At 40.5% G+C, this 13,745-nt stretch overlaps 1 long non-coding RNA gene across 1 annotated transcript; it reads right to left on the bottom strand.

Moving 5' to 3' along the window:
- Positions 1-3,871: 3,871 nt before the first annotated feature.
- On the bottom strand, positions 3,872-12,746 carry LOC112966597. Its single transcript, XR_003253675.1, has 3 exons — positions 12,647-12,746; positions 7,628-7,807; positions 3,872-6,538 (listed from the first exon to the last, which is right to left on the bottom strand). It is a non-coding gene; the product is annotated as an uncharacterized LOC112966597 (long non-coding RNA).
- Positions 12,747-13,745: the final 999 nt, after the last annotated feature.

Genomic DNA, 13,745 nt, shown 5'->3' with positions numbered 1-13,745 from the left:
GAATTTTAGTACTCAAATATTTAAATGGAAGCTCCCTTGCGTAAGTGGCTATATATTTTCTCCTGCAGTACCTGATGAAATTACTCCATCCCACAGATAAATAAGGAAGTATGTGAGATTTCCACAGGCTCTTTAAAATGAATAATGCACCACCTGAAGGGGTCTTTTGCCTGTTTATTCTTGCCACAAAAACGATCAGGACCTTTCAAGGTATTTTTAGAAAAATCTCATTTTTATAAAATATGCATTATTTTATGACAGCAGGTTTTAAGCATAAAGACTAATTACTTGGCATATGTTTATTTCACCAACATTTTGGAAGACAGGAGAAAAGTAACATAAGATTAATCTTATATTTCAGTGAAAAAATAAGCATTTGAAAGCCTGTGGGGGATAGATGACACAGTCACTGATATAGCTGTAAAACAATTCAAAGGTTCATTTCTTATTCCTAATTACACTATTGAAACAACCTAAATAAGGGATTTCATATGAGGCCTACTGTGTTTGGGATAGGGAAGCTCTGAGCGTTGTATTGGATTGTTATGCCCCTCAAAATGCAAAGTGCATGGAGGACCCTGATCGTTGCCAAAGTAGTTTGGGAATAAGCGTGCCAAATCTTTGCACTCCTCACTGTCTGTGCCTCTGGGGCTATAGTCTGACCAGAATAACAAAAATAGCTTTCCCTTTACAAGTGTGAATAACTTCCCAGCATGAATAATTGCTCCACAATGGCTTCAGCTACCTGTGAGCAGTTCCTGGAATAATCTACCAAGGACGAAAACCAAGAATCTATAGAGGAGACCACATGTACCAGCTACTGCAAAATCAGTGCATTTAAATGCATCATAGGCATCTGTGGCCTCCAACACTTCCTCACAACCACGTGAGATTTCTCTCTCTTGCTTGTGGTCCCAAATACAACAGTGAGCTCATGTTAGAGAACGCAGATGAAGAAGTGAGTAATTCCTGACCTCTGTTTCAAATGCTGACTGTGGATTTGTTGCCTTGCTCTTCTACACACTAACACTTAGCTTAATCCCCTTTACTAGGAAATTGATGTAGCAGCCCACCCTCTTGTCAAAGTACTCAAGTTCATAAGACCAAATGACATAATGGGGGTGGGGGCATTTGCCAAAAAGAGACTGACTTGTCAAAAAGAGGGAAAATTTGCTTACCAAAATAAAGTTTCATTGCACAAAATAGTTGTTGGTCTGCTTGGGTTTGACATGAGTTTCAAAATGGAAAATCCACTAAGCTCTGCTTCCTGTGGAAGATACCTTCAGAAGTACTCCTTTACACCTGGACCCTTAGCTGCTCCTAGAGACTCTCCTGCAAGTTTCCTGCTCTTGATATATTTAAAAAAGAGATTTATTATTAGTTTGGATTATTTTTGCAATTTGTTCTTCAAAGTCACTTTTGACCCTCCTTATTGCCTTTTTYATATTTAATATGCCAGAGTTTATGATCCCTTCTATTTTCTCCCTTTGGATGTGCCTTCAGCTTTTTGAATAGCTTCTTCCTTCTAATACTTTTCCTTGCTCTGCTGCATAACAAAGTCCCTTTTTCAAGCCTTTCTGAAAAGGTGGTATGTACTGGCACTTTACTACCAAGATAGCATCTTTTAGCAACCTCCATGCTTCTTGTAGGGACTTAATTCTCTTAGCTGTCCCCTTTTTATTCCTTTTAACACACTTCCTCATCTTTATATAATTACCCTTTTCAAAGCTGAGCCTCTGTAGATACTGCACACTGCTCAGGTCCAAGTCAAGCACTGCATCTTCTCTTATGAGCTCCCTATCCAGCTCTTCTGTGAAATAAATAGTGTCTAAAAATTTGGCCTTGGTATTACATCCCGCTGAGATCTTAGACAAAGCTACACGGGGGTAACTGAAGGCTCCTACTACTATGGAATTTCTAGCCTTTATGCTCTCCATGATCTCCCTCAGTGTGGCAAAATAGCGTAATCGCTCTGCTTAGGCAGCTGGCAGCATACTCTTCTCCTTAGGCCTGGAATTTCCTTCCATGCAGATTTTTTTCTTCCTTGGTGAGCTGCTTGGTGTGTTGATGTGATTTGAGACCAGCAGCTGCACTCTCAGAAGGCTGGGCTGCATGTGTCAGGTGAGGAAGTGGAGGCAAGCAAAGTGTTGTTATTACTGAGGAATGTGTGGCAACATGCAAACCTTCCAGGGTTACTCATATGCTGTAAAACTGCAAACTATACAATCAGCTTGTGCATCCAAACTTCCAACAGACCATGAGAATTGGAGTAGTCCTCCCCTACATAAGCATCATTTTCTGTATTACTCATTTAAAAGGGGAATTCAGGTTACAGACTGGAGGTGAGGCTTTTATTCTGATATAGGGATTTAGCTAGCCTGCATTTAGTAAATGGTATTGAGCCAGTGTCTGAGAAATTATAGGCAAGATGACTAATAACTCTGTTTTTCCTTGCATATATGAGGTCATCATTTGTGCACTACAAACAAGGAAATAGAGGAGAGAAATCGGAGCATGTCTAGTAATTGCACTGAAATATGTTGGACTAGACAAGCTTCCTTGAGGGAATGAATTGGTTAAGTGGCTGATGTTTTCCTGAAAGTTAGGGACAAACCCTCCTTACTGGTACAACTGCAACTCAGAGGGCAGCAGGAATAACAGAGCTGTAAGAAAGCCGGTTGAGGAGTGTTATCACCCTGCAAATGAAAATGACCTTTGTCATGTTTTTATACAGTTTCCGTGAAGCATAGGAGCACGTTACAGAGTGATGGGAAGGGTGCAGTTCCTATCAGAAAGGGTGATTGTGTATTTATGTATATTACAAACTTGTGGCCAGCTAATGGCACACCCCAATCCACTGCTTCCTTTACCTAATGATAGAAATAAGCCCTAAGATGCAGTCTTACTTGCAGACCCATATTAGGATAACAAAAGACTATCATGTTAGATCTCAGTCTTCCTCTTCACACAATGAAGACGCCTTATCCAAAATTTCTAACTAATCCAGAAGAGTTTTTGCGTAGCAAAGACTTTGGGGGTATTTGTGCAAATACAGGAAAGATAGCAACACATAATGAGCAAGACCAATTCAATGTTTACTTGGACAAGCTAATTCTGAAGGCAGCTCATCAGACTATAAAATGGCACACAAAAATGTAAACTGAAAGGACAGATATTGTTTGCGTGTCTGCTTTGGCAGCAAAATAGTCACATTTTCTAGTGTTTCAAATCTACATGAATGAATGTCAGCATCAATATCCTTTTCTCATCCCTGTGGAGCTGCCACTGCAGTTGAGGAGCTGTCATGTACCCTCTCTGGAGGGGTGAATATACATAGAGCCTTTTGCCCAGTAAACCTGAAATGAGATCCCATAGTTGCAAACTCAACAGAAGATCATTTAAGTCAAACCAAGTATCCCTTGACCCTAGGGGCTTTGTACCACTTTTAAGCATTCTTTGAAACCTCACAAGTTTCCACATAAAGCTAGGAAGAACTCCTCATGGCACTGCTCTGATGTGAACAGATGTCCAGGGTTTCTTGGTTCCAACTTTGGATAAACAGATTTATCAAACAAGAGTTAATCAAAAGGAAAACAAACTGAACTGCAGCAAGCCAGCATTTGTTAGGCAAGAAAACATCTGGATGAGGTGATTGCACAGCCCTTTAACTAACCACTTGTGCACTATCTGTCTTCCTTGCTTCAAGAAAGCAACTGTGTAGACGTCAGGACCCAGACAGCTTCAGTGTGCGGTAACTGGAGACGTGAGCAAGCACAGCAATACGAGATACTTCCTCCTGGCAAACACACTCCCACCGTGCTACAACGCCAGTACAAAGTTTCATTTACGTTTCTGGCAATGCCCTCATGACTTCAATGGATTTTTTCACTGGACAGCAGTAAACGTGCTTCTTTAGTAATAACCGTAAACTAATTCTCTCCAAGGCTGGAATATCCAGACCAATAGCYGAACCAGCATGGAAAGACTCAAAACATGGGAAGGGGATGAGTGGAAGTGATCAGTTTATGGATGCTTGTTCAGGGAATATCAATTACTCTTAGGAGAGCTTGATACTGACTTTAAAAACAGAGAATGAAAATGGATTTAAAGGTGATAATCAGGGAGGAAAGTATTTAAAAACCTGGATAGGGTTTTACTCACATCACTGGTCTTAGACAAGAATACCAAGAAGCAAACGCGTGAGGTCAAGTAGCAGCTCGACCCCACTTTATCTCCCAGACAGTGACAAACGTTGGGCTGGAAGGAAAATCAGTTCAGACACATGCAAACGTTTCCACAGTTAATCTGAAATTTTGCATTTATCTGATTTTGAAGCATGTGAGATGAAATGCTGTAGAGAATAATAATGTATGCTCCAGTGACTTTCCCGTAACACTAGAATAACAAATCGGCAATAAAAGTGTCACAAGCATTGACAAAATACAGACTATCCTCTTCCTTTGTTGTGTTTTTATCCCTAAATATAACTCAATACTGTGGCCATGATCTGTACTTAATGGTGACCTTCAAGCTTTAAAACAAATTGGGCTTGTGACTATATATATACACCTGCACGCACATATACAGGCACTCTACTTTCTGACAGAGAAAACCTAGCAGAGGTGAAAAACAATTTTTACCACAGGCTTTCTTTTTCAGAAATAGTAAGAATGTAAAATCAGACATTTCGGCTTTACAGATACATTTGTGAGAAGTGTCAGAAATACTGTTTTTCTAGCTTCTCCCTGAAGAAGTTAGGGGATCACATCTTTAACACAGACATCTTTTCTCCCAAATATTTCCCCAAGAATTTGCACTGTTTGTTCTTGGTTACTGCTTTTTCTTCTTCTTTTTTTTTCCTATGTAAACTATAGTATATAACCTGTATTGAGCAGTCCTTGCCCTTCTCATATAACCTATCTAGTTAACCTGTGGCAGAAACAGAATTATTAGAATTCAGGAATTCTTGGGTCCTCAGAATGTTTCGTCTCTCTCTAATCCTTTTAATTCTCTTGCCTGCCACTTTGTCCCTTTGTCCCTCCCAGGCTCCTCCTCTTTATTTTAAACCATTTCAAGATGCACATTGATGAACACTGCCATGAAGCAAAGAAAAGTCTTAAGTGCTTTGACTATGAATAATATTGAAGAGGTTGTTATTTCAAATGTTTGAAACATTACAAAAACTAAGGCAAAGAAAAAATGCTTTTAGGAGGGGAAAAAACAATCAGGTTTTGCCAACAGAGTGGCTGTCCTTCCTCCCACAGGAAAAAAATCCTGCAATGACTTTTCCAAGATTTTATTTTGAATATGATTTTGTACCAGGAAAAGAACTAGTCTGATTAACCTCTAAAAAGGCAGATAAAAAAAATTCTTAAGGAGCCTTTGCTTTGGGGAAAACAATGGTTGTCAGCATAGGTCCATCTTGAAAGGTACTAGGAAGATACACTTGTGGAAGGTTAGTGGTATTTTAGCCTCTGACTTTGTGGAGGGCTGGGATTTAGCCCTGAAAAAAAGGGAGATGTGACAACCTTCTCCTCTGGTGCTGCCCTGCCAGTGCTTCTCAGCTCTGATCTTCTGAAGCAGCAACTCTTCTGTTGGTCGGGACTAGGCAAGGGTTGGCTCCACTTGCCTGACTGTTTAGTTCTTTGCTTCCACTGGTAGTATTTATGGCAGAGATTGTGGTAGCCTGACAGGCATGCACCAGAAGCTGAAATCAAGCTTACATTATCATTCACACCAGCTACTATTTCAAAACAAATTCACTGCATGAGTGAATGGATGACAGAAAAAGAGAGGCTCCATGCATCTTTCCTGCTTTGGCAGAAATCCCCAAACACAAGCCTGACAGCAGCATTTGCAGGTATCACTCTGAGATGTCTGTGAAACCCCCTGGACAACTACTTGGCGTCCCTGCTGAAACTGCAGGTGACCTGTTGGTACAGCCTTCCTGTAATTTCTTTCCCTCCTCTCCCAGCCAGAAGGGTCATTAATTCCAGCTAGACTTGCAGGATTCCTCAAGTTTTCTCCAGGGGAGCAACCTCATAGAGCATAAAACCTCTTACAAATATCTAGATTTTCTGACCACTGTATCATTATCTCATCTTTTTTGTGAAGCTGAGAATAAAAGAGAAATCTTTGTGTTATAATGAGTTTCTTCCATATACCATTCTTTTAAGTGACTCCTACTATGTTTCATTTCTATGTTCTTATCCTGTCCATCGCATTTACTGGGATTTACCTCTGGCTTCAACAAGTGCAGATATTGGCCTTATCTGAATGGCAAGTCACATGTATTTCTGTGAAGCAACTTTCATGCTACTTCTTTTTCCCTGGACCCACAAATGGCTGTGCAGGTTTTCTTCTGGCACTGTGTAGGTATAAAGGCAACATCCTTCTTTGTGTTTGAGCCCTTATACCCAAAGTCATCACTCATGTGACTCTGCTCACAGTGGGGTTGAAGTTCAGTTTCTTATTCAGAGGCCTCTCAACAGTTGCTGACATTCAGAGACTCAGTCCAGAATATTCTGAGCAGCAAACACTGCAAAAGCACAGAAAGGAAAGAAAATCTTTAGAAGATGAAAGGGAGAAAGGTATCTTGAAGTAAAGTTTGCTTGGCTGAAGGCAGTAAGTTTAGCTGCAGGAGTACAAAACTGTACCCTGCAGCCTGGCAGAAAGATCCTTGTTGTTCTGTAAAACTGAAAGTCATTTATTTCATCCTCACAGTTCAGCGTATGATCAAGCGATACTAAGAATGGACTTTTTTGATTGTCGTGCCCACTTCTTTTCATGGTGCCTAGTTTAGCTTTGAAAACATAACCGCAAATACTACAGGCTTAAGAGTTATATCACCTGCAGGACCTGGCCCAGTGGGAGTTCTCCATTTAAGGAAACCATCATGAGAGGTTGTCTGTCTCAACTCTAACCTTCACCCAAGGCCTAGAGTTAAAGAGTTATTTGAAATCCTACCAGAAGCACACACAAATATGGGGCAGCATTATCTTCAAACAGCCCATATCATGACCGTCAGCCAGATTTTCAGGCTGGTCCCAGGAGACACAGCAGGATTAACAGTAAGCAGTAGCTGTTACTTCATATCAGTTCTGTAGTATATTCAGAAGGTGTTATAAAGACATGGTTCAGAGGGGCTCATAAGCCATGAGGAAGCTGTGAGTAAATATCTAAAGATACGGTTAGTTTGCTTAAAGGGCAAAGTTCTCTATACCTGGGCTTTGTGTTCTCTATATATACACAATAGAGATTCAAGTTCAAATGAGTACTTGGGGAAATTCCTACACAAGCTCCAAACACCGTGGAAGAGTGGGGCTATTCAGTTCTGACAGTCTGGTTTAACCGTATCTGTAACTTTGATTATAGATTTTTTGTAAATACAAAACTTTGTGCTTGGCTGAACTCCAAAAAAATTCTTTATAAAACAATCTCCTGGACAAAGCAATGTAGGTATAACAAGAACCAAAAAGAAACCCCAAAGTAAATACACGATTTTACTTCTTTTTCCAAACCACATCATTTATCTAATAATGTCAGTTTTTTGAAGGCTTCTGTATTACTGTGCGACTCCAGACACAAAAAATACCTCATGAAACAGCATTTCAGTGTTTTTCCCCACCTGATTCAACACATGAAATACTAGAAACTTTACAGGGCTGTTCTCCCAGACCTCTCTCCTACTCCAAGATAGGCATGCAAATATTTGCGTGATTCTTCAGAATGTAAACTTTAGGGATCCAAGTTCCCTTATGGAGGAAGTGAGTAACTCAGTTTGACTTCAGTGGCAGTTACTCATATCCTGTGAGGAGACAAGTGGGAAGGGGAGAGAAAAAAAACAAAACAGGAGAAGGATCCAAGAAAAGAGACACAAGGGCAGGGGGAGAGAAAATGAACAGACAATTAATGAAACATCAGTGGTAAGTGAAGCTCACTTATCCTATCATTTGCTGCCACACTCCACAGAGAAATTAGTAATATTTGTGAGCACACAAGTATTACAGCAGTAACATCCCTGATCATTATAATTTATTTATATATCTTTTAGCATATTATCTTTCACAGTAATGCATAGAATAATATGAAAACATTAAATACTTTAAATTCATGTTTACAGACAAATGTAGTATGTATGTATGTATGTATCTAGCTCTATACATATTTATATGCACAGAGCTATAAGACGGGATTGGGATATTTAGGGATAAAGCTGAAAAATGTACCTAGAGTTAGCTCATTACTTCATAACTTCAGGTTTAAATCCTGAGTTGCCTATTGCTTTCTGGATCAAAGCCAGTAAAAATCGTGTGTCACAGTCTACAAGAAGAACCTATTACTATATGCAGAAATGTGTCACTGGGAATCTAGAAAGGGCTTGACCAACTACATTCAGGCTTGCAGATGCAGGTGCAAAAATTTTGGTTCACGGACATAAACAGCCTTAGACCAATGTTGACAACAATGTGGCAGCTTCTTCTGGGCAGGGGGTAGCATAGGGGGACAGGAACCGTCTGAGTTTTTACAATGCTCCTAGTACGGCTTTGCCTGTCTCTCCAGCAGCCAGGGGAGTGATGAAGGGGCTCAGCCTGTGCTGAGGGAAAGCAAGTTCCATTAAAGTCAGGCTTGGATCCAGCCTTCCCTGGTGTTTTGGGCCATTAGGGTCTGGCATTTTGGTTCAAGCTTGTGTCACTGCTTCTGCCCCTAATAAGGCTTTTACTGCATATTGGCCAGTGAACTGAGCTGGCTACAACAGCTCCAGCTGACACTAGCATTCTCTAAAGAAGTCTATAGCTTGGATTCAATTGATTTAGTCCTCTGCTTGGATCATTAATTTCTGCAGTCCAGGGCAGACAGAAAGCAGGATGAGAACGCTGATCCATTGCTTCTCAGCAGAGGCACTTCAGACCGTGCATAACTTTAAGCAAATGCCATTGCTCTAACACATCAAGTTGTGCCTGCACTTAAGTGCTGATTCGGGGCCATAAGGAAGGCTAAGTCTAATGCACTGTACTTAAGATACTTCCCGAAAGGTTTTAAAAACCTCAAACCAACTAAGATTGTGTTCTTAAGAAAGGAGTTCAAAATAGGTCAAGACGGGTATATTTTTATATCATGAAAAAGCCAGAGGTACTTAAAAGTGTTCAGCAAACTGCTTCCCTGCCATTTAAGAATAAGGACAACCAGCAATGCCTGGAAAACACTGCACCTAAAATCACAGTTGGGAGAAAGCCTCACAAGCACATTTTAGAGCAGTTTTAAACCACTGTCATCCCATAACCCATAGCATACACAGCATCTGTCCTGGCTGGGAGGGAGCTACAAGCTCACAGAAACTTGGGCCTCCACAAGCAAAAAGTAGTATTTATGAGGTGAGGAGAAAAAATGAGGAAGGGTGTAGGGGGAGGGATGAAGGTCAGTATTCAAACAATTTTGTTATTCCTTTCTTTCTTTTTCCAAACTCCCTTGGCAAAGAATCCCCTTCCCCTAAATCTTGACAATAGGCATGATAAAAGCCCATGGCTAACGTTTCTGATTTCCCCAAGAAGCTTCTGATGGCAGATTCTCTCTCCTCAGATGGCAGCTCAGAGTTTCTGGAGAGACTGTTGCTTACGTAGCACCGTGAAGGGGTTTTGAGCAGTGGAGCCAACTGTGAGGCTGATGGGTTTTGGGAGAGCAGCTATGCCAGGTCCCTGAAGGCAGAGAGCCTTTGAGGGAGTGCAGGGAGGTGACTGGGGCGAGGGTGTTGTTGAAGGTTGGCAGACACAGGCAGCAGCTGTCAGACACAATCACAGCCTGATAAAAATATTTTTAAGCCAGGCAAAAAATGAGATAGAAAGTAGAAAAGCCTTGGAGAGTGGATGTATGAAAGGCAGGGGGTTGGCGGAGTGCTCGAGGGTTTTCTGACCTCTCTGCCTGGGGATCAAGGTTGTGAATCCAGGTGCCTTAGCTTAAACTCATTTTAAAGGTAGAAGGGATGATGGGTCAAGGAGACAAGATACAAAAGATTAGACGAAGCAGTAGTCTAACAAGCAGTTGTATAATGTCTGCAGTATTTTATTATGTTTGTCATCTATCGGCAAATTCCTCTTCTCCCTCTTTTTGTCTCCCATCTTCTGACACTCAGAATAATTTTACTCTAATTCCATACCACAGATTAGAATAATCGTTTTCTTTTTCACAGTGGTTGGAGGCCATTTAGAAATATTTGAGTCTGTATTTCTAATGAGTCTGTAAATATCCTTAACCCATCAGGGTATGGAGCTTAGGAGGTGTAGAACAAGCACACCATCCACTGACTAAATAAAGTGGAGGGTGCTTCATTCTCCTCAGTATAGACCCCCTCAATTCCTAGGCTGAATACAGCCAGCAACAATCTTAGGTTAAAAAAAGTTTCTAAAGGATGATATGGTGACCTTAGTACTTAATAGTAAAACACTGCACACAAATGGATAGTGTTCTCCTTTTGTTTTCTTTTAACGCTCTCTTTTAATTAGCTACCCAATCTCGCTAGCTGTTTTTAATAGCTTTCATCCTGGTTAAACTCTGTTATACTAGTATTTAGGTCAAGCCAGCCTACCCTTAAGAAATAGAAAAGAAGAATTGTGCCTATCTAAAATGTCTGTGCCTGTGGAGTGAATCTGAGAACTCCCTGAAGTCTTTCAAATGTGATTATTCATCTCCCTGCTTAGCACCTGAAGCTATTTTTAAAACTGATCTGTCAAAGGAGGTATTTTACAAAACTATGTGGTAGGTAAATATAGCACACTTGGGAATGACATAAGTCCCACAAACCCCTGTCCCACTGCCTCTCCAAGAAAGACACTAATGAGAATGTTGTGTTTAGGGACACGTCTGGTCAGCTTAACCATTAACACAGACTGAACTATTCAACCTACTTAATAAGGGCAAACTTATGGGCAATTCTTGTGGTATGACATTTTCCTTGGGTGACATCATTCTATAATAATTTCTTGAAAATATTGTGATGAAATATGCAATAAGACAACTATTCTGGCCTTTCCAGACACCTGTGAGTCAGCCTAGACTGCTTTTTCTTCCTCAAAACAAAGACAGTTTCAGAGCTAGTTTTCTGAAAGCTGTAGCAGTGACAGGGGAACTAATAAAGAGTAACTAAATAGTAATTAAAGCATATTGGTGACATATTCTGGTTTTCTCAATCTTTCGGTCATTCAGGCTTTTTTTTTTTGAACCTATTCCCATTTTCACAAGATTTTTATTATAAATCTCAATTCACTTGCAACATTTAGATATGCAAGTTTTAAAAGCCTGATTGAATTTCTTCACTGTATTAGGAGTATTATTTTTCTGTCCATGAGCTGGAAGCACCTCTCTGACTGAGGAAAAAAATACCAGCATCGCACAAGGAACTCTTTCAAGCCCTCATCTCAAAATACAGAGTTCATACAACTTCTTCTGTGCCCAAAGCAGTCTGCAGTTTTGGACTTTCCTTGTGCATCTATCCCCAGGGGGAAATGGACACACTTGCCTCATTAAACTCCTGTTGAATTGTGGTAGGCCCTAGTCCTTCCCTGGTCCTTCTATCCTGTCACTCTGCAGAGAGAGTTGGCATGTGGTGGAGCCTCCAAGCCTTTCTGCACTGGAGAATTTGGTCAATTGATTTTTCACTTGATTGACTTGCACCGTGCTTCACCATGACAAATGCATTTGCTAACCTTCCCAGGAACAAAAGGCAGTTTTGACCAAAGCTAACATCATTTCATGTATATGCAATGGCCAGCATGAAATGAAGTGGTAACATGGTTCATTGGAAAGGTTTACTTAAAACGACTGTAATGAAGGACAGAAGGGGAATCCCTTCTCAGTGCTCTGAGAAAAATGCTAGGTTTGAACAGACAAAGAATAACACCTGTCCCTCCAAATGGAGTGTCAGTGCCAGAAGAATGCTTGCACTCTTCCTGCTTTGTGGATAATGAGAGCAGTTTGTTTTCAGACCCATCATTCCAGCAACTATTCTAAAAAATAAGTCAACCTATAAATTACCAAAATGAGGTAATACTAAAGAATACCTTTTTCATCAGGGTAAACAGTATGTATCTGTTAAACATAGGCAAACTAATCTCACCCCAAGATCTGTATAAGACCCATGATATTTATTCCATCATTGCTTACCCTGTTCCTTAATATTTAATTGYATTATTTTGATTTGCCAAAAAATCACAAGATCAAACTGACAGGACATTTTCTTGTATTAAAACCTCGTTTCAGAGAGAAAGCAGATAAAAGTATGGCAAAGCAAATAACAAAGGTAGTCACAGCCATATTCAGCTGGTGCATCTGAGCCACAAAAAATAATTCTCTGTCCCTTCATTCCAGTTCAGAATGAATGTTTCTCCTGTCACAAGATGCTATGCAGAAGTTTCGCTTTTTGGAATACACAACTCAAGTAAATGGGTTATTTGAGAGTTTGATTATCAATAAGGGACGACTACATCCCCATTTTCTTCCTGCAGTACTCTTTTCTTTGGTGTCTTTTTCTCTCCACACAACAATCCTTTTATTGTGCATCCCAAGTCTCTATCTGACCCCGAAGTTTGGTATATATTAAATTTGACATAGGGAGATCATTTTGACTGAGGGGATTTGAACTTAGACTACTCACCTTCCAGTACAGAGACCTAACTTCAGGGTCACAGGCTGTTCTGGAGTGGTGAATCTTTGCATCCCTCTTCTTGTTGGAGCACTTTCACTCTGTGTATTTGTTTGTGCAAGAACTGGAATCTGTGTCTTCCCTCTTCTTCATTGATATATTGACTCCTTGGGTATAAACCACTTCTACACATTCTCAATCTTTCATGCAAGGTGGAACATCTTTGAGAGAAGAGCTGGGCATAGGACCTCAAGGATGTCTTATAGGGTGGTGCTTAGGGTATCTTCTGAAAATCATAAGCACAGATGACCCAAAAGGATTTCACCCCAGTCTTCTACCACAAACTCAGTTATTTCAAAATGCTGCTCTTATAGGTTAAAGGACCTACCTGAATATGTGTTCTGAAAGGGCAGGCCTGATGATTTTGAAAGAAAGGAACCCAGCTCTAGAAGACGGGCGCCTCCTTGCAACCAATTTTGACACACTCCTATCCTCAGCATATCTTTAATGAGGGGTAAAATACCAGAACAGCACATTTCTGGCAAGTGCAACAATCAGCTCTGTTGTGTCTGATATAGGAGTTTTTTAGAGCATCAGGGTTATGAATCACTAGTAGAGAGATAACTAAAGGTTCTGCATTATAGTGTCTCCTTGCAAGCACTTCATTGCAGTCCTACACTCCTGTTTTCAGGAAAGAACATTCACTTGATCTCAGTAGAGTATTCTAATAAATGTCTGCAACAGACTGTTAACACCAAACAAAGAAGTCAGGTTTTGTGCATAGGTTAGATCAGAAGTGCCATGACTATGTCTAAACATAGGGTGAAAATGAAAGGGACTGAGAGGGTGAGCAAGTCCAATTGCACACAACCACATGGCAAGTATTTAGTTCAGATGCATCCAGTCATGCATCGCCAGACACTGAAACCACAGAATAGCAGCTCATACCATAAGGCTACAGTACCAACGGTCAAGAGTCACAAACGCTACAGAGTACCACAGGAAGCAAACATGGGTGATCAAAAGCACTGTCAAGGTACCCATCCCCTACAACTAGTAAGAAACTTCTTAGATGAAATGCCTAGATAATCCTAAGAAATGATCCAGCCCT

This window comes from Apteryx rowi, unplaced genomic scaffold (genome assembly GCF_003343035.1).
Source record: "Apteryx rowi isolate R43461 unplaced genomic scaffold, aptRow1 scaffold_25, whole genome shotgun sequence".
Classification (NCBI taxonomy): Eukaryota; Metazoa; Chordata; class Aves; order Apterygiformes; family Apterygidae; genus Apteryx; species Apteryx rowi.
The sequence above is the reverse complement of the archived record's forward strand: the minus strand, read 5'-3'. Positions and strand labels throughout refer to the sequence as shown.